At 41.8% G+C, this 21,342-nt stretch overlaps 1 protein-coding gene across 2 annotated transcripts in view; it reads right to left on the bottom strand.

The window, feature by feature from the left end:
• The window catches only part of LOC124802508 (5'-AMP-activated protein kinase subunit beta-1), a 61,611-nt gene extending 42,388 nt beyond the window's left edge, over positions 1 to 19,223 (bottom strand). Inside the window, exon 1 of one of the 2 annotated variants that reach the window (XM_047263339.1) lies at positions 18,924 to 19,223. The gene's annotated coding sequence lies outside the window, so the exon portion shown is untranslated. The remainder of the gene's footprint in view (positions 1 to 18,923) is intronic. The other variant, XM_047263340.1, reaches the window with a different exon arrangement.
• Positions 19,224 to 21,342: the final 2,119 nt, after the last annotated feature.

Genomic DNA, 21,342 nt, shown 5'->3' on the forward strand with positions numbered 1-21,342 from the left:
TGTTGTCTTCCGTCGGCGTCCAAACGTACCGTGTGATCGTCAAATTATTTTCCCGACACGACGTAGCAACTCTGGCCTATGACGAAATTTTGTCTGCATTAGATGCATATTTCAAAGAATCAGTTAATGTAGTTGCCAAACGGTATACCTTCTTTCGTACAGAACGTACGGCAGGTCAAACTAATCGGGAGTGGGTTGCCACTTTGCAAGGCCTTACTAGGGATTGTGCTTTTGAGTGGCAATGTGGACTCCCTTATTCAGATACTATGGTACGTGATGCAATTGCACAGAACGTTTCTGATGTTCGTATAAGGGAACAGATTTTGAAACTAGTCAATCCCTCCCTTCAACAAGTGATGGACATATTGGATCGGCAGGACACACTTGACTTTGCTCAGGAATCATCTGAAACTTCACCAGCCGTGTGTCATGTTAACCGGCCCGCCGGGCGAGCTGCACGGAACGGTAAACAGCCCTCGCGCCCGGCCGCGCCGATGCCACCAGGCACTCAGCCACGTGTGCCGCGCAGGCAAGCAAATGCAGTGTTAAAATCATGCCCGCAGTGTGCTACTAGACATTCGCGTGCGAATTGCCCGTCACGCCAAGCTATTTGCTTTTTCTGTAATAAAAAAGGACATGTTCAAAGTGTTTGCCACAAAAAGCTCAGATTGGACACTCACCACCATTCCAGGCCCTTTGCTTCGCGCCGGAATCGGAATCGAACCAAGGATACTCTGGCTCGTGAAACTTCGCCCATGGAAATTCATGCAGTTCATTCCACTCCGCCCAGTGCCACTCTCTCTAACAGTGACTGTGTTCGTCCCACAAATAGTGTGCATCGACATCGACGGAAATCCCGTCATGTCACAAGTGATTTTGTACCAGTGTCAGTTCACGTTGCACGAGACAGTTGCTCTTGTCGTCAGCAGGACAATAAACTTTTTGTAGATTTGGACATTAATGGCAAAGTGATACCATTCCAGCTCGATACCAGAGCTGCAGTTTCACTGATCAATCACGACACGTACAAACAGCTGGGCACACCTCCGTTGCGTGCCACAAATGTTAAGTTCAGTAGTTATTCAGGACAAGCGATCCCTGTGTTAGGACAGTGCAGCCTTCTTGCAACATACAAAGGACAAACAAAACTTGTGTCATTGTACGTCCTTTGTTCTTCTTCTGCAGTGAACTTGTTTGGTTTCGATTTATTTCAGTTGTTTAACTTGTCTATAGTAAATCAGGTCCTATCAGTGAACCAGACTGCCTTCAGACAGTGTTTCTCGTCTATGTGAAGAGTTTGCAGACATTTTTGCACCGGGCCTTGGTTGCGCTAAGAACTATAAAGCACATTTGGAACTGAAAGTATACGTGCAACTGAAATTTTTCAGAGCGCGGAATGTTCCCCACGCATTGCGTGATGAGGTCGCAAGAACATTAAATGTTGTGGAACCACAAGGTGTGATTGAATGTGTGCAGGCTTCTCTCTGGGCATCACCATTAGTAATTTTGCCAAAACCTTCCGGAAAATTGAGACTTTGTATGGACTTCAAGGCAACAGTGAATCCACAACTAGTGATTGCAACTTTTCCTTTACCCCACCCGGAAGATCTTTTTGACAAACTGTGCCCGGGTAAATATTTTTCGAAGTTGGACCTAGCAGATGCGTACTTGCAAATACCGGTGGACAAAGACTCCCAGCGCGTTTTGGTGGTTAACACGCATCTTGGTTTGATCGATTCAAACGACTGCCATTCGGGTGTGCATCCGCCCCTGCATTGTTTCAGCAATATCTGCAAACTGTTTGTGTGTAGGTCCCTACTGCAGTAAACTATCTGGACGATATTGTGATCTCCAGAAAGACGGAAGACGAACATTTAGCCAATCTCAGAACATTATTTCAGGTCTTGAGACAAAATGGTCTTCGCTTGCGGAAGGACAAATGTGTGTTTTTTGCTCGTGACTTGCCCTACCTGGGACGTGTAATCAATGCCCAAGGCATACATCCCAGTCCCGAGCACCTCCGTACCATACAAGACTTGCCTTCGCCGCAGAATTTGAAGCAGCTACAGAGTGTGCTGGGAAAAATTAATTATTATCATCGCTATGTTCCCCATGCCTCTTCCATTTCAGCTCCACCTCATCGCTTACGCCGTAAAGGTGTTCCGTTTGTCTGGACGACGGAATGCGAACGTACCTTTCGCCAGTTGAAATTGGCGTTGCTTTCCAATACTTGCCTTACGCCATGCGATCCCCAGAAACCCCTTTTGTTGATGGTGGATGCATCGGATTTTGGGATCAGTGCTGTGCTTGCGCACAAAGATGGATCGCATGATCGCCCTTTTGCCTTTGCGTCCAAATTGCTCTCGTCTGCGCAAAGACATTATTCACAGATCGAGAAAGAAGGCTTGGCTCTCGTCTTTGGTTTACAAAGTTTCATGATTTCTTGTATGGTCGTCACTTTACCATCATCACAGTCCACAAACCTTTGACATCGCTTTTTCATCCGAACAAGCCTGTACCTCTACGTACAGCGCAGAAATTCATTCGCTGATCTATTTTCCTCTCGCAGTACCGCTACGATATCTTGTATCGGTCCACTGCTAAGCACGGAAACGCCGATGTGTTGTCCCGTTTGCCTGTTGCTGAGGATAGAGCATTCGATTCTTCCGAACTTGCTTGCATGTTCATTGATGCGGAAACCGATGACGTGGTTGAATCGTTTCCGATTGATTTTCGTTGTGTAGCTACAGCCACAGCTGCTGACCCTGTCCTTGCTACCGTTCTGCGTTTTATTGCTACGCAATGGCCCTTGTCAAAGTCACGGATCGGGGATTCGTTGGTTCGCTGATTTTTTGCTCACAAGGAGAGACTTTTTGTTCGACGTGGTTTTTTGCTGTTGCATTCTGATAATGATCGGTCCAGGGTCGTGGTCCCACGTTCGTTACAGTCCTCTGTCTTACAACTTCTCCACCAAGGACATTGGGGTATAGTGAGAACGAAACAACTTGCTCGTCAGCACTGTACTTGGTTCGGAATCGATGCTGCGATTACGAATATGTGCTCTTCTTGCATGGCGTGTGCCGAACAACAATCCGCACCACTGCGGAAATTCTTTGCATGGCCAAAAGCCACTTCCCCTTGGCAACGCTTACACATCGATTTTGCTGGTCCATTCTGGAATGCTCGATGGTTAGTTCTGGTCGATTCATTCAGTAATTTTCCTTTTGTTGCTCGGATGTCTTCCACGACGGCATCTGCCACCATCCAAGCGTTATCTGCTATCTTTTGCATTGAAGGTCTTCCACAGACTATTGTTTCCGACAATGGCCCACAATTCATGTCTGCAGAATTTCAGTCATTCTGCAAGGCCAATGGTATTCAACATCTGACAGCCGCGCCGTTTTCGCCTCAGTCAAACAGTGCCGCTGAACGATTGGTCAGGACTTTCAAGTCCCAAATGTTGAAGTTGAAAGAGTCGCATTCTCGGGAGGACGCGTTGTTGCTCTTTTTGTCCTCGTATCGCTCTCAGCCCCGAGATGGTCGCTCGCCGGCTGAGTTGCTCCACGGTCGTCCTTGTTGTGTCTAGACAAGACAGCCTAGACACAATGAGAGGAAGCCGAAAGGCACGCGCTTAAACTCACGCAGGCTGGCGTGAGGTCTGAAACAGGATACGTAATGAATGCTATAAAGAAAAGTACGTAGCTTCTGGAATACTTAACTTTAATCCCCATTTGTAGAACATCGCTCTTGATGATACATGCTTCAATATTAATTATCAATTGAATACGGCGCCTTGCTAGGTCGTAGCAAATGTAGCTGAAGGCTATGCTAACTATCGTCTCAGCAAATGAGAGTGTAGTTGTCAGTGAACTGTAGCTAACTACGTCGGCTGTACAACTGGGGTGAGTGCTAGTAAGTCTCTCTAGACCTGCCGTGTGGTGGCGCTCGGTCTGCTATCACTGACAGTGGCGACACGCGGGTCCGGCGTATACTAATGGACCGCGGCCGATTTAAAGGCTACCACCTAGCAAGTGTGGTGTCTGGCGGTGACACCACAGTCCTCATCGAACCTTGATGTCTTTGCTACATCCGCCGCATCAGGTTCCTGTGCAGCGGCAGACACCTGCTTTTGCTCCAGGTGACGTTGTCTACTATCGTCACTACCGAGGTTCACGGCGTTGGCTCGAAGGGCGCATTCTTCGCTGCCTCGGACGCGCTATGTATCTGGTTTTGGGGGCCTCTGGTGAGGTGCGCCGGCATCTCAACCAGCTGCGCCTCTGCCATCGCCTGGGATCTGCCGCTCGCCGTCTGCTTTCAACGATGGTGCCGTCCAGTCAGCGCCTTGGGGACCCATCTACTGGCTCGCCTCAGCCCCAGGTGTTACCAACGCTGCCTTCCATTCTGCCCCATGGTGACGCGCCGCCGCCACCGCTGCTTCCGCCTATTCTCCTGCCGGCGACGCCCGCAGTGGACGCGTCGCTGCAACCGCCGGGCGCCTCCCTGGGTCACGCACCGCCGATCGCTTTCCGTGACCAGTTGTCCTCCGACATGGAACTCTTGCCCGCTCTGGACCATATGTCGTCTTCGCCTGTCGGGTGCCCCAGCCCGATGGAAGTCGACCCTTCGGTCCCTCCTGTCTCTCTGCGGGCGCATACACTGCATGTTGGCGTGCACCCTGGAGCAGGTTTTCAGGCGTTTCCTAGCTCCCCTTGGACCGAATGGCAGGGTGCGGGTGGCACAGCCTCACCTGTTGTTAGGCTCCCCACCTCGTCGCATACGTCAACATGGGGTCCTCCCCACGGCGGGCGGAAGCATTATGCCACAACCGTGCGCCGATTTGCGGGGGAGGAATGTGGTGTCACCGCCAGACACCACACTTGCTAGGTGGTACCCTTTAAATTGGCCGCGGTCCGTTAGTATACGTCGGACCCGCATGTCGCCACTATCAGTGATTGCAGACCGAGCGCCGCCACACGGCAGGTCTAGAGACACTTCCTAGCACTCGCCCCAGTTGTACAGCTGACTTTGCTAGCGATGGTTCACTGACTAAATACGCTCTCATTTGCCGAGACGACAGTTTAGCATAGCCTTCAGCTACGTCATTTGCTACGACCTAGCAAGGCGCCATTATCAGTTGCTATTGATATTGTAAATAATGTACAGACAAGAGCTACGTTCAACATTAATGGATTAAAGTTAAGTATTCCACCATCTGCGTCCGTTTTTCTAAGTTCTAATTTCCTTGTCCTGTTCCAGACCTCACGCCAGCCTGCGTGAGCTAAAATGCGTGCCTGTCGGCTTCCTCTATAATCCTGGGTTGGCTCTCCTGCCAATCCACAACACATTCCACTAGTAGAATGAAAGACATGACAGACATGTCCAGACTGAGCACCTAGATGCAGAACACCAAAGTTTGTAAACACACTGTTTGCAAATGATGTGGCTAGGAACTGAGAGCAATTGGAAGAATGCTTATTCCCATAATTCCAAGTGCCTTGTTTTATTTTTTTATGCCAGTCACAAAATACCCTCATCCTATGCACACTAAAAACATCTAGCTTGACCTCACATCACAAACAAGAACACGCCATTATTCGCAAACCCAATCAACCACATAATCAGACAGCGATTGGCATTCATCCGTTCGGCTTTACTCCCTCAGGTCATATAGCCCCGTCCCCTTTTGTCTGCAGAAAGTTTATTTCTCACCACCAAATGCACTGCTGATAATATCTTTTTACTTTTGTGCGTTTTTATCATCCAGTGATTTATGGTCATTATTTTGTGAAGTTAGTGTAGCTGCCATTAACATACTGATGTTCAGAGAAAGTCTTTCCCCAAGTTATTCCACTGAATGCCATAAGCTTTTATGGATGATGTCAGTTTAAACAATATGCTTCAGGCAGAACTCTCCAGATATTGGTTCTGCTATGCACCACAGACTCCTGCACCCTCTGATAAATCTCACTATCTTGTCTTGTCCAAAGAGCCCCGATTCTATCCTTGATTTATTTTTACTTTTTTGTGCATGCTAATGTATGTAAGGATTTTGGGTAAAGGTGTTTGGTCTTGAGTCACCACTCTAAACGTTGTCTCTACTCACTTCCCAACCATGACAATTACATTGCCATTCATTGCCAGTCTAGTCCCAGTATCCTATTCAGTATACTTCACCCATCATTTTGTTTTGGATAATTACATTATTATTTTCCCTTAAGAGTTTTCTCTACCTGTCTGTATTAAATTAAAGCTAGTGACACAGGTTTTTTTCTCTATTCTTGAAAATGTTTGAAATCTCATGATAAATTTGGCTGCCTTTCGAGCAGGCCTTAAATCTGTGGACTCAGGAAGGAAGTGGAATGGGGATTTGCAGAAGTTGGATGAACATGTCCTGGGAAGAGTAACCTTGCACAGCTGTTACCAATGTTTGACTATGTCTAAAATATTATAGGTGCAGGTAACAAATCATAAGCATTTATCATGGCTGAATGTCATGAGTGATAACATTTGGACTGTTCACATAAATGTGGACATTTGACTATCCAAGTATGAAAAATATCAATAAACAATTTTTAAATCATCTTGAGGAAGGGACAGGGGCACTGTTAAACAAAATTTTACTCCAGAATTAAACACAGGCATCTACTATGTCCTGGTGAATAACAGAAAAATGTGGAGTGCAGTTTTAGTGGAAAAGTTGCATCAGTTAACAGCATGTTTTAACAGAAAAAGTTGTTGTAACTGTGTTTTGCATTCATGTGTGCTACTCACTGACTAACTTAAAAATAAACAGACAAAAAGAAGGAAGCTACTGCAAGATGATGGATAACATGGGAACTACGTTCGGCAATAAATTACGGAGGTAAGCCACTAACTATAATCTGTCTTCCCAGGACAATGTGCAATCACAAACTGTAGCTTTGATACAGAAACCAATCTAAATTTACTGAATAGCTTTTGAATGCATGACTGTCATGCAGGGGGCACGGGTTTGATTCCCACCCAGGTTGGAAATTTTAACTGCTCAGGAACTGGGTGTTTTGTCCTAATCATTTAATCATCACCAATGTGCAAGATGTCAGAGTGGTGTGAAATAAAAGGACTTGCACTAAGCTGCCAAACAACCCTAGATAGGGTCTCCCGGCCAATAATGCCAAACAATCATCTCAGTTTTAGCCACCTTATGGTCCTAACATAGCTCCATACAAATTTCATGTTTCACTTCCTGAAGAACAACTGATGAATAAACAATTTAACAATTTTGATAATTCTAGATCACAAATTTTTATGTTACACCCATTGTGACTGTATAATCCGAGTACAAGAAACAAACTGCCAACAGCAAACATTCACAATAATTGGCACTGTATCTGAATTATTTTCATATTAAAATTCCATGTTTCATTGCTGTAAGTCAAAACTAGCAATCCTCGTTGATTGTAAACTTCCACCAATGTTGGAAGCTTTCTTCCTAAACTCAATTCAGTTCAGTGAAAGTGCTATAGGCCATTTTTACTCTTTTTATTTACTTCTTTTACTGTCCACTTTGCCGTTGTCTTCAACTGTTCTTAATACATAAAAACTCATCAACTAGTTCTACCATTTCATTATCAATTTATCCAACATTCTTATGCTACACTTGTTACTCCTGATTTTCAAATTAGCTCTTTTAATTTTTTCATTCATTGTTTATCTGCATTACAGGCAAAAAGTACAATGCCATCTGCAAAACAAAGCTCTTTAAGGTAATTTCATTAATACACAGTCCTCCTCCATTTTCCCAGTGTAAGATCATATAAAGTTCCTCTGGGGTAGGCAAGAACAGTTTTCAAGATCTGAAAACTCCTTGCCCAATTACTCTTTCAGTTCTGCACTTGCCTCTACATCCCAACACCAGTCAATTCCAACAGAAGCTGTATCTTTGACATATGTATTCTACATTTATTTATTTTCTACAGACAAACAGAAGAAATGTTACACGGATGCAACACTTTATGAAAACATTTACTATATGTATTGTATCTTGATTACTTATAAATAAGGTGGCACAAATGAGAAAATATTCAATTCCTCTAAAGGGAGTTTCTCAATACTATAAACACACATAAGGAAGGAACTCTTTCCATGCCGCTCCAAAGCGGCTTTCTTATAAGCTTTTTAAGTATCTGAGGGAGAGGGAGAATATTTAACAGGTGATTCAGTATGTAAAGGGTGATCATAATCTAACCATCTTGGGAGAGTGGAAAGTGGTGCTACGGAAAGAAACACAAAAAAAAGAGTTACAGGATAATATGGGTTTGATTGTAGGAACAAGGGAGGAGAAATACTAATTGAATTCTGTAATAACTTTTAGCTAGTGAAAGCTAATAAACTGTTCAAAAGTCACAAGAGGAGAAGGTACGCTTGGAAAAGGCCCAGAGGCATGGGAAGACAACAGCTAGATTCCATCGTGGTGAGAAGAGATTCCAAAATTAGATCAGCAAAAGAAAATTCCACTGGCTTGATTTTGTTTAAAATGGATGTTGAAACACCACAAAACATCCAACATACTGTCATTTTTCAACTACTCACCATAATTTTTATCCACACAGGAGCCAAATGATGTTAAGCTCAATAATTCATTTAGAAGGAACTTCTGACTTATTTGACACAATCTTGTAGCAATAAAAGGGTATAATATTGTGAAACAACTGTTTATGTAGTCTGTTGACATCGATATTGCCCAATTTTGAGCCAACATGTTTCTCACAAGCAAAATGGGTCTTAATGAAAAACTTGTGATATATCTTTCCTCTAATGATTGTCAGTGACTGGAAAGCAATCACAGAATCCACATTAATGGCAAGGCAGAGTAACGTGCTGATAAATATAAATGTAACCTGAAATTAAACAGTATAAAAAAAATAATTTCTTTGTAAGTATGTTGTGCAAATTGTAAAAGAATTTCTATAATTGTGATGTGTAAACGGTGGAGGGTAGAATATACTAACTCATCATGTTATAATGTCAAAAATTGATTATTTTTGTTGCTACAACTCATATCTGTACATTTAATAATAATAATAATAACAATAATAAAACAAAAACAAACAAAAACTTGTAAATTAATTTGCTACATGAATGTAAAAGGACTTGTTATACATCATTATGATTTATCATACAAATGGTCCATGGAGCATGAACCTAAATAACTAACTATTGTTTGGATATTTCTTAACTCTGAAATTACAGCCTGTAGTTGGTCAGACGAAGTCACACATGCAAATCACAGTGTCTCTACTTTCTTACTGTTAGCAACTATTCTGCACCACAGACCAGTTAGAAGAAAAAACATTTTATATCATCAACATTCCATTAATGAAGGTTTTCTTTCTTTATACCATTTCAACCACATCTTGCAGGAACACTCCTCAAGTAGTTTCTCCTACCAAAGTTGTTAATTCAAAACTCTGAGCAATTAAAACAAATTTGACATTTTCATTCACTTGTATGTCGTTTTAGGTGCTGTGTGTGTTGGCTTTGCCCATTTCAATAAGGAATCCATCAATGCATTGTAAAGCCTGCTACAGATGTAGAAAACACTGAAAATCAAAACAGTTCCTAGTCTGGTAGTCATCAAACACTGGGTTACTGTATTTCTCCGTAAGATCTATACAAATGATACATTGGACTTATCAAGGTCAATTAGCACACTTTTGCTTCTGCTACAGCAAAAGATAAATTTATACACCAATAATTTCTTAATTTGCCATTATACCCCAAAGAAGGAATAGTTTGTGGAATCAATGAGCCACCTATCTGGACAATATTGACAATCTGATACCCTTACTGCAACAGGAAGAAACACTGACTTTCAAGTTCTATTAGTTTTCACATCTATGAATCATTGAGCATGGGAAAGCAAGATAAAAGAGAAAGTGAGCAAGATGTTGCATTACAAGAGGATGTTGAAAATTAAGTGTAAAGGTATGATAAGAAATGAGGGGGTTCTACGTAGTTTTAGTAAGGAAAGGAATATACGGAAAAACTCTGCTTAGAAGAAGGGACTAGTGTTACGACATAAGCTAAGCTGCACAGGGCAAAAACTGTGTGGGCAGAGAGAAATAGCACATCAACAATATTATGAAAAAGACTGCTACTCACTGTAAAGATGACACACTGAATTGCAGACAGGCACAACAACAATACTGTTACACACCGAGTTTTTGGCCTGAGCCTTCTTCAGCAAGGAAACACACACACATTCACACAAGAAAACACACCTAATGCACACGTGACCACTATCTCCAGTCCAGTCAGTGTTCAATAGTGGAAGGACCACGGGCATAAGGGATGTTTGTGTAGAGGAAAGTAGTGCAACTGCACTGAATTTAAGCAGCAATCCAGAGTGGGGTGGGGAGGGAGAGAGTTAGCAGGGTATGGATGGGGGGGGGGGGGGGGGTAGTCAACACTGTCTTGTGGAGTGTCCAAGGACTAATGGTGGTAGAATATGGCTGCCAGGCACAGAATCGAGGAGTGGGGGGAGGAGGGGGGGGGGGGGTGAATAATGGGGAGTGGAAAGGGAGAGGACCAAAGAAAGGGAAAAGACCGGTGCATGTGGTGATACACAGTGGTGCACAATGAGGGTGAGAGGACTTCAGATTGGAGCAAGTGATAGGACACAGGGCACAATATGTAGGGTGGAGGGTGCGGGAACAGAAGATCACTGGAGGTTGAGACCAGGACAACTTTGAGTGGAGAATGTGTTGTTAAGGATAACTCCCACCTGCACAGTTCAGAAAAGTTGGCGGTGGTGGAGGGGAGGATCTAGATGGCCCAAGTCATGAAGCAGCCATTGAAATCAAGCAAGTTCTATTTAGCTGCATGTTGTGCCACAAGGTCCACTTTGCTCTTGGCCAGAGTTTTGCAGTGGGCTTTCATCCTGGTAGGCAGATGGTTGGGTATGGGACCGATATAGGTGTGGACTAGGCTGTCACAGAGGTTGAGTGGGCAGACACTATTTTAGGAGGGGTAGAATGGACATTAGGTAAGGTATCCCTCTTTTCAGGGCATTATGACAGACAATCAAAGCCCTGAGAAAGGATGTGGTTCAGTTGTTCCAGTCCTGGGTGGTACTGGTTGATGAAGAGGGTGCTCCTTTGTAGTTGTTTTTTCAGGGTGGTGGGAGGACTGTGGGTGTGTGGGGATATGGCACAGGAAATTATTTGCAGACTAGGTCTGAGGTATAGTGTGTTTCTGAGAAAGACTTTGTGACACATTCAGCATACTGCGCAAGGGAGTTCTTGTCACTGCAGATACGCTGTTCCCAGGTGGCCAGGCTGTGTGGGAGGGATTTTTTGTGTGAAAGTGATGTCAGCTTTCAAAACATGGTTGGTTTAATGTAGACAGAGGTGTGGATGAAGCCATCAGAGAGGAGGATGTCAATGTCCAGGAACGAGGCAAACTGTGTTGAGGAGGACCAGGTGAAGCAGTGGAAGGAATGAGCATAGGTTGTATTGGCCCTCAGTCCAAATCATGAAGATATTGTCAATGAACCTGGGCCAGGCTTTGGGTTTGGGGTTTTGGGATGCTAGGAAGGTTTCCTCTAAATGGCCCATAAAAGGTTAGCATATAAGGATGCCATGCAGGTGTCAATGGCTGTGCCGTTGATTTGTTTCTGTGCCTTCTTTTCAATGGAGAAATATTTGTGTGTTAACAAGGTGTGTGAGGAATGAGGCAGTGGGTTTATAATCTAAAGTATGTAGGAAGACTTGGTGTTCAATAGTGGCAGGACCACGGGCATAAGGGATGTTTGTGTAGAGGAAAGTAGTGTCAACAGTGACGAGTAGGAATTCAGGAGGTTAAAGTGGTGGGAATGGTGGGGAGTTGGTGAGGGAAATGGTTGGTATCTTTGATGATGGAGATTAGATTTTGAGTAACTGGTTGGAGGTGCTGATCAATGAGGGCCAAAACTCTTTCAGTAGGAGCATAATAAGCAGCTACAATGGCACATCCATGATTGTTGGGTTTGTGGAATGTCAATATCCAGGGAGTCTTAGAGGTGAGGAGGGAAATAGACTTGTTCTGGGAAGAGACTACGACTAAGGTTCTGAGAAGGGATTGGAAATTATGTTGGACTTCCAGAATGGGATCACCATGGCAGAGTTTATGGGGTGGAAGAATCTAACAAATGGCAGAGGCATTCTGCCATGTCGGTCACTGTGATTCATAACAACAGTGGTAAAACCTTTTATCTGCAGGTGGGATGATTAGTTCAGGATCTGTTTTTAGGTTGTGTACTGCTGTCCTTCCCTCTGCTGAAAGGCTGGTGTCCTTAGGAAGGGACATGGGGAAGAGACCAAGTTGGAGGTAAGGAATTTTAGGGAGGTGTACAGGTAGTGGTTACATGGGAGGTGGGGAGACGAGGAAGGATCGCACTAGGATGGTGGATGGTGGTATGAACTGGGAGAGGCAGGGTTCAATGCTGGGATTAGCTTGGCTTTGGTTGGAGGGATTGGTGGCAAAGGAGTGTTTTCATTGCCGGGATTGGAAGAAGGAGATAGGGCCTTTGACAAATCCAACATGGCTAAATTTTGGTATAGGGCTAAAAGTGAAGCCTGTGGATAGGACTGAAACTTCTGTGGGGCTGAGGACTTTGGTGGAAAGATTAACAACAGTGTTCTGGGGTTGTTTCGGGTCTGGATTTATTTGGACATTGGTAGGGAGTTTTGGGGGATAGGGTAAATTGCAAAGGTCAGCTTGGCAGTCCAGCCTGGACTTTCCATTGTTAGAGATTACTATATAGCTCACAATAACTGATGATGTTGGGTGTAAGTGTTGCTCTGAGATGAAGAGCTGGCACAGGAGAAGGAAGTTGCTGCAAGCTGCATCAAATCTATCAGAAAATTAGTGGAAAAAAAACCCTCACCAAATAGGTTTTGAACAAAAGATTAGTGTATAATCCTAAGCAACATTCACATTATGAGTGCTAGAACTTAGGCTACAATGAGATATTTTAATATTATTTCTAGGTTTGTGTTCAAAACTCAGCAGTACACCTCACTGATAATAAAAGAGTTTACTGCAATTTACAAGCTGGCAATAGATCAAACCCTTGCTTAAATAATACTACACATCTTCATTCTAATGTTAGGTTACATATATTTTCACTTGATGGATATCACAGAACCCATTAAAATTTCAACTTTAACTGTACTATATGAACTTTCAGTTATTTCCATGGAACCACTTGATCCTCATGCTGATGCATTAATGCACCAATTGTAAGACTATTTATGGTGAAAAATAAAACATAAGCACAATCAAGTTTACATAAGTGTGAATAAGTTCATGCACCTTCACCCTAAGAGGCTAAAATCTAAATGAATACAGAATCTTTTAACTATCTAACTACATCCACCATGTTAAGGATTTAAGAATAAATTAAATAACTGAATGAAGAATTATTCAGCAGATTGAATTCCTGTGTAACTGTGGAGGACAACTAACCACCTACCAGATACTACATGTGCACAATGCACTTCCTCTGGTATAGAATGTAATATTTACTGTGTGAATGCTATCAGAAGAGTAGTTCCATTTACTTCAATTTATGAGTACGGTTCTCTATTTCCCTTTCTACATTTTAATGCATAGGGGTCCATTAAAACTTTGTAAGTAGACTTTCTTGGGATAGTTTGCATCTATCTTCATGTGTCTGCCAGTTCAGTATATTCAGGGTTTTCATGTCTCCACTTCAGGTAAAACAAACCTGTGGTTGTCCTTCTCTGTATATGTTCAATATTCCTGTTAGACCTGTTTGGTATTGGTCCCAACATTCTAGCAACATTCTAGGATGAGTCACACGAGTGTTTCGTAAGTCATCTCCTTTGCAGACCAACTGCATTACCCAAGCATTCTATCAATTAACTGAAGTCTGGTACCTGCTTTACCTACAACTAAGCCTATGTGATGATTCCATTTCATATCCCCAAAAACGGTTACGTCCAGGTACTGGTATAAGTTGACTGATTCCAGTTATTATTCATTGATATTGAAGTCAGAAGATGCTAGATTTTTTTGTTTTATGAACTGCACAATTTTACATTTCTGATCACTTAAGGCAGGCTGTCAATCTTTGGACAACTTTGAAATTTTATCAAGCTGAGACTGAATATTTGCACAACTTTTTCCACACAGTACTCCATTACAGACAACCATACCATTTGCGAAAAGTTTGACAATGTTCTTGAACAGCAAGAGTCCCAGTAGGCCTACACTTCTCAGCAGAACACCTGCAGTTAACTCTACATCTGTCAATGACTCTCCATCTCATAACATGCTGCATCCTCCCTACAAAGAAATCCTCACAAATTTCACTTGACACACTAAGTGATCACATTTTCAATAAAAATCATAGGTGTGGTAATGAGTCGAATGGTTTTCATAAATCAAAAAATAGTATATGTACTTGATTGCTGGCTTTTCATGTGAGAAAAGTGCAAAATATATTACGGACAATATTAATAGTAACCTCAGACTTTTTGCCAATGATGCAGTTATCTATAATGAAGTATTGTCAGAAAGAAGCTGATAAAATATTCAGTCAAATCTTGATAAGATTTCAAAGTGATGCATAGATAGGCAAGTTGCTTAAATGTTAAAAAATGTAAAACTCTGAGCTTCAGAAATAGAAAAAGCATAGTATCCTGTAACTATAATGCCAATGAGTCATAGTTGGAATCGACCAACTGAAACTAATACCTGGGTGTAACACTTTGTAGGCATATGAAATGGAATGATCACATAGCCCCAGTTGTGGATGGAGCAGGTGTAGGCTTCATTTTATTGACAGAATACTTGGGAAGTGCAATTAGTCTACAATCAGATTGCTCACAAATCACTTGTGCAATCTGTTCTAGAATAATGCTCAAGTGTGTGGGAGCCATACCAAATAGAACTAACAGAGGATATTGAACACACAGAGAGCACGAATGGTCACATTTTTTCGACCCATAGGAGAGTGTGACAGAGATTCTGAAGAAATAACCCCAAAAAAATCTATTAATCGAGTTTCAAGAATAGGTTTTAGATGTACAAATCTAGGAATGTATTTCAACCCTCTACATATTGCTCACATAGGGATCACGAGCATAAGATTAGAATAATTACTGCGCGCGTGCACACACACACACACACACACACACACACACACACACACACACACACACACACAGAGAGAGAGAGAGAGAGAGAGAGAGAGAGAGAGAGAGAGAGAGAGAGAGAGAGAGAGAGAGGGGGGGGGGGGGGGGGGCAATCATTCTTCCACACTGTGTGAATGGAATGGGAAGGAACTTTAATAACTGGTACAATGAGGCATATGCTCTGCCATTCACTTCGCAGTTGTTTGCAGAGCATAAATGTAGATGTAGATGGTCAATGTTTTTGGAAAGTGTGCTGGTTGACATGTAGGAGGTCCTTTTGTTTGAGGAGCTTCTTTACATCTGAGTTCAGAATATGTTTTAAGATGTACAGCAAACAGATGCCAAGGATATTACACAGTAGTTTTGTGGATCACTTCTACCCTTCTTGTAGAAGTGTGTGACCTATGGTTTCTTCCAATTAGTGGGCATGATTGTTTGTTTGCTGAATCCTCAGTGTATTATGGTTAAAAGAGAGCCTAACTCGGCTTCAAATTCAGTATAGCTCTGGTAGGGTTTCCATCAAGCCCTCAAACTTTGCTCAGTTTTTGTGATTTGAGCTGTTTCTCAACACCACTGATGGTATATATGTATTACTGATCTTCGCAGTGATACAAGAATTAAATTGAGGCAATACCCCTGGATTTTAATTTGTGAACGAACATCTGAGAACTGAGTTCAGCATTACTGCTTGTGCTTTGCTACCCTCAATTTCAGTTCCTGTCTCATCTGTGAATGTCTGGACACTAACTTTGGCATCACTAACAGCTTTTACACATGATCTGAATCTTTTTGAATTTTGTGAGTGATCCTTTAATATTCCTCATATAATTAAATTTTCCCCAAGACATTTAAGTCTCATCTTTATCTACAATAATGCTGGAAGCAAAAAGATCTCGGTTCAAGTCCCGGACATGGCACAAATTTTAATTCATATCTGCAGATTCCAACATTATCCTTTAATATTCAGCTACACTAGTCACTGAAGGCTAAAATCATAATCTACTGAGAGCCAAAGGTGTCCCATTCAGCATGTCCTTATCTATAGTCCTATTACGCAGTACTTTATGTTTCTTTACAATGACCATATATACCATGGAGGGTCCCTATCATCAACTGTTCTACTGTGTATGTACACTCATCAGCCAGAACTTTATGACATCCTACCTACTTGCCAGTATGTTCATTTTCGCCACGGATAGCAGCGATGACATATCATGGCATGGAAGCAATGAGGCCTTGATAGGTCACTGGAGGGAGTTGGCATCACATCTGCACAACAAGTCACATAGGCCCTAATTCCCATAAATTTTGTGGAGGGGATCAATGAGCTGTGACATCACATCCAATCACATCCCAGATGTGTTCGATCAGGATCTGATCTGGCATGTTGGTGAACAAGTACATCAACTGGAACTTGCTACTGTGTTCCCCAAACCACTCCATCGCACTCCTGGCCTTGAGACATGGCACATTATCTTGCTGAAAAACGCCACTGCAGTCAAGAAGCATTATCATAATGAAGGGGTTTACACATTCGTGCCCTCCCGTCAGCATGATAGGCCCTAAAGATGGTATCATTATTCATTAGACTGTGCAATGCTCTGCCACTGCACCAACGTCCAGTTCTGATGGTCAAGTGCACATTTCGGCCATGGTTGCTGATGTCATCAGCTGTGGAGGCCCATCGTTAGGAGTATTCTGTGCACTCTGTCTTCAGATGCACTTGTAAACTGCCCAAGCATTTAAGTCTGATGTTAGTTCCATCACAGTTCACCACATATTCTGTTTTACCAGTCTGCCCAGCCTACAGGACGACTGACTGCTGCACTCTATAAGTCACATAACAGTCACCGAGTGTACCCACTTTCCGAATGGAAGGTAACCTGATGAAAATTCGCATCTTCAAAAGGGTATGTGCAGTGTCTATCAAACTAACAGTTTAATAAGGTAGCAAAACACTAATAATGGTTCTTTACATAAGAAAGGGAAAATTGATAGAAGCCAGCCCCATGGTAGATTAGTTTCGGTTTCGGAGAAATGTAGGAACACAAGAGGCAATACTGAGCATACAAATTACCTTAGAAGATAGGTTAAGGAAAGAAAAACCTACATTTGTAAAATTGCAGAAAGCTTTTGACTGGAATACTCTCTTACAACTTGTACAGAAACAAGATAGTAGTTATGAGTCAAGGGGCATAATGGGAAGCAGTGGCTGAGAAGAGAGTGAGACAGGGTTGTACTCCATCCCTGATGTTATTCAATTGGTACATCGAAAAAGCAGAAAGAAAACAAAAGAAAAATTTGGAGTGGAAATTATAGCTCAGGGAGAAGAATTAAAAACATTGAGTTTTGCCAATGACACTGTAATTCTGTCAGAGACAGTAAAGGACTTGGAAGATCAGTTGAATGGAATGGACAGTGTCTTGAAGGGGAGAATATAAGACGAACATCAATGAAAGCAAGACAAAGATAATGGAATGTAGTCAAATTAATCAGGTGATACTGAGGGAATTACAGTAGCAAATGACAAACATAAGGCAGTAGGTATGTTTTGCTATTTGGACAGCCAAATAACTGATGATGGCCAAAGTAGAGAGGATATTAAATGTAGACTAGCAATAGCAACTACAGCATTTCTGAAGAAAGAAATTTGTTAACACTTAATATAGACTTAAATGTTAGGAAGTTTTTTCAGAAGACATTTGTCTGGAGTGCAGCCATATATGAAATTGAAACCTGGATGATAAACAGTTTACACAAGAGGAGAATAGAAACTTTTGAAATGAGGTGCTGCAGAAGAATGCTAATAATTAGATGGGTAGATCACATAAGTAATCAGGAGGTAATGAACAGAACTTGAGATACAATAAATCTTTGACATAATACACAACTTGACTAAAATAAGGGATCAGTTGATAGGACATTTTTTGAGACATCAAGGAATCACCAACTCAGTGTGTGTGCGTGGAGGGGGGGGGAGGGGGGTAAAAATTGAAGGGAGATCAAAAAATGAATTAAGTAAGAAGATTCAGAAGGCTGTAGCAGTTATTTGGAGATGAAGAGTGTCGCACAGTACCATACAGTGTAGCATGGAGAGCTGCATCAAACCAGTCTCAGCACAGAAGACCACAACAAAAACAGCTGCAGCACCATGAAAACTATTCTTTTAAACGTGAGTCTCGGTTCTTCTCCAGAGCTAAATGTTTCAAGTTCCTTACTGAGACACAGGGCTACCAGTACTGCTTCTTTATCTAGTTTGCTGAATATACAAATTCTTCTGCCTGTTGCAGTTGCGCTTTTGTACGTTGGTACTAGCTGTTTGTACATTACAGTAAGAGAGGTGTTGAGGATATTTTTTCTGGTCTCTGAATTCTCTCAATGGTATAGGCACTCTTCATAATCTTTTTCTTGATCTATCTGCACTGCTGTTATCATGAAACATTACGTTCTTTTACAAATACAGTAAGTTAGTCATTGGATATCACGACTCTTTTACACTTCCTTTTGCTTGATAATATATTTCACTTTAAGGCTGTTTAGAATCAATTTTTTCGTGCGATTAAAAATCATGCAGAATGTAACAACGACTTTGTCAAGGTTCAATAATGAAATATAATGCTACTCTTACACGAGTTTTCCTCTGTCAAATGATCAGAAACGCCTCCAACAGAAATAAACAAATCAAAACTATTTTAATAAATGTGGATACATGTGTGGTTCTAAAACAGTAAGGAAACTCACTCTGTTTATGTCCTCTCGAAGATGTCAAGACCTTCTGATTGTCTTCGACGTTTTCACAGATGAAACGTCAAAATATTTTATGTCATTGTCAACACTTAAGAAGCACCCATTAATAAGGCTCACGACCAGATTTTAACGCTAGAACCACTTGCGCGCATTACGCCGTACACTACTTACAGCAAGTAACAAACACACAGGCCGCAGGCGTATCAAACAGCTGACTTGAAATCGTAGCCTTGTAAAGCTGAGTATGCGAAAGATCCGCCATCTTCTGACCTAAGATTACTTTTTAATTTTTCTGATTTATTTGTTTAAAGAACGAGAATTTAAATACCACAAAAGCTTAAATCTGGCAAGTTATATTACGTTCCCTACACAAAAATGATTTCAACTTAATTGATAGCCAGAGTTAACCGAGGAACGACATCCCAGATTAGCAAATCCTCAATTTGTGGATCGTTTCTTTCAATTCATTAGTAATATATTTATCAATCAATCGGGTACAAGACATAGATGTTTGATGTCAGTTAAGATAGCAGTGTACTTTGGTTCATGGTTGAGACGTCTGTGCAGAACATCACGGGCACAGACAGTTTGTAAGTTGGCATGACAGTGCGCGCAAATGTGGTGGTGTTGTGTTGATCGCATTTATGTACACTTTCAGTGACGCTATGTTTGTTACAGACATTTGAATTGACATGAAGGTTACTATTAAAAGTAAGACCTACGCTTTAATTTGAAAGTCGGTGATTATTTACCTAATAATGAACAAACATATCAAATGTTTACATTTGTGAAAGTCATATGTCTTGTCATTAGCGACATTTATGAAATGAGATAATAAGTCGTTCCTGGCTCGCAGTAACCCCAATTGTCTGTAACATTACAACTTATAAAGCAACATTTATGTCTTTCTTTGTCGCTTGGTTCAGACTCTGAATCAACTGTCAGATAAAGTAAAATCTATATTTCTGCGTGCGCGGTGCAGTTATTCGAAAGGGAAAAAAACAATACGAAAAGATCATAACTTCGCGAAGTCGCGCTTATTCTTAAATTTTGTAAACGTGTTTGTTTCTTGTTTCACGGTAATTTAACTAGTTTCTCGGTAACAAATAAGTAAACTACCGTAAATAGCGTATAACTTCATTGTTGTAATACAGATTTCAGAAAAACAGCGTAACTTTATATCAGAAACTTGCCTATATACATTTGTTTGTAGGCCTAATTCTCGTAACGTTTTTGGAGAATCAAAGTTAAAGTATCCCGTTTAATTGTCCTTTTTTTTCATTCCATCGAGTGAAATATATAATAAATAGCGTATACCTTCATTGTTTTAATACAGATCTCAGAAAAACAGCGGAATTTTAAATCAGAAACTTGCTTCTATACATTTGTGAATAGGCTAAATTCTTGTAACGTCTTTTTTGATTTTCGGTAATTTAATTGATTTATTCTAGCTAAAGTATTATTTTTGCCATGAGTGAGAAGTGCCTGACTTGCCGTAGAATTGTTAGTTCCGGGGTTTGGTGTGATGGATGTAGTAGTTTTTTTCACTGGGGGGACTGCAGTGGCGTGGGTGTTGGGAAAGTGGATCAGGCTCATCAGTGGTTATGTAGGATTTGCAGCAGAGATAGGAAGATTGTGGAACAGGAGGAGAAAAAATTGCTGCCCTTCAGGCTGAGCTAGATCAGGCTAGGGAAGATCTAGACAGGTTAAGGAGGGAGAAGGGCAAAGAGAGGTGGGAAGTGGCAACAGGTAGCAGAAGGAACAGGCCTAGAACTAAGTCTGACAGTTTTGTGGTGAATGTCAAAAATAAGTTTGACCTGTTGCTTCAGTTAGAAACTGATGAGCCTCAAGCAGAGGTAGGTGTAGACAGGACACAACAAACTTTCAATAGGAAATTGAAAAAGAATGTAGGAAAGTCATCGAAAAGGAAGAAAGTTTTGTTGTTAGGCAGTTCTCATGCCAGATGTGTAGGCCAGCTTCTGCAGGAGGAATTAGGACCAGAATACCAGGTCACAAATTTTTTCAAACCAAGTGCTAGTCTGGATCAGGTGACAGAGGATTTAGGTTCTCTCTGTAAAGGATTTACCAGGGAAGACACCGTGGTTATTGTGGGAGGGCCAGGGAACAGCATCGACAGAGATCCTGGATACAGTATAGAGTGTGACCTGGTAAAGATTGCGTAGGCATCGAGACACACCAATGTTGAATTTGTATCTGTCCTGAGACGCCATGACCGGCCTCATTTGAACTCTTCTGTTGGGAGAGTTAATTTGGAGTTGGAACGGCTGCTTGGGTCGGGTGCGGGGGCTCATATTGGTGTGGTTCCTGTTGATTATCTCAGTAGGTGGGACTATACCAGGCACGGCCTACATCTCAACAGGAAAGGGAAGGGGAAACTGGCTGGGGTAATAGC

Source organism: Schistocerca piceifrons, chromosome 6 (genome assembly GCF_021461385.2).
Source record: "Schistocerca piceifrons isolate TAMUIC-IGC-003096 chromosome 6, iqSchPice1.1, whole genome shotgun sequence".
In the NCBI taxonomy this organism is placed as follows: domain Eukaryota; kingdom Metazoa; phylum Arthropoda; class Insecta; order Orthoptera; family Acrididae; genus Schistocerca; species Schistocerca piceifrons.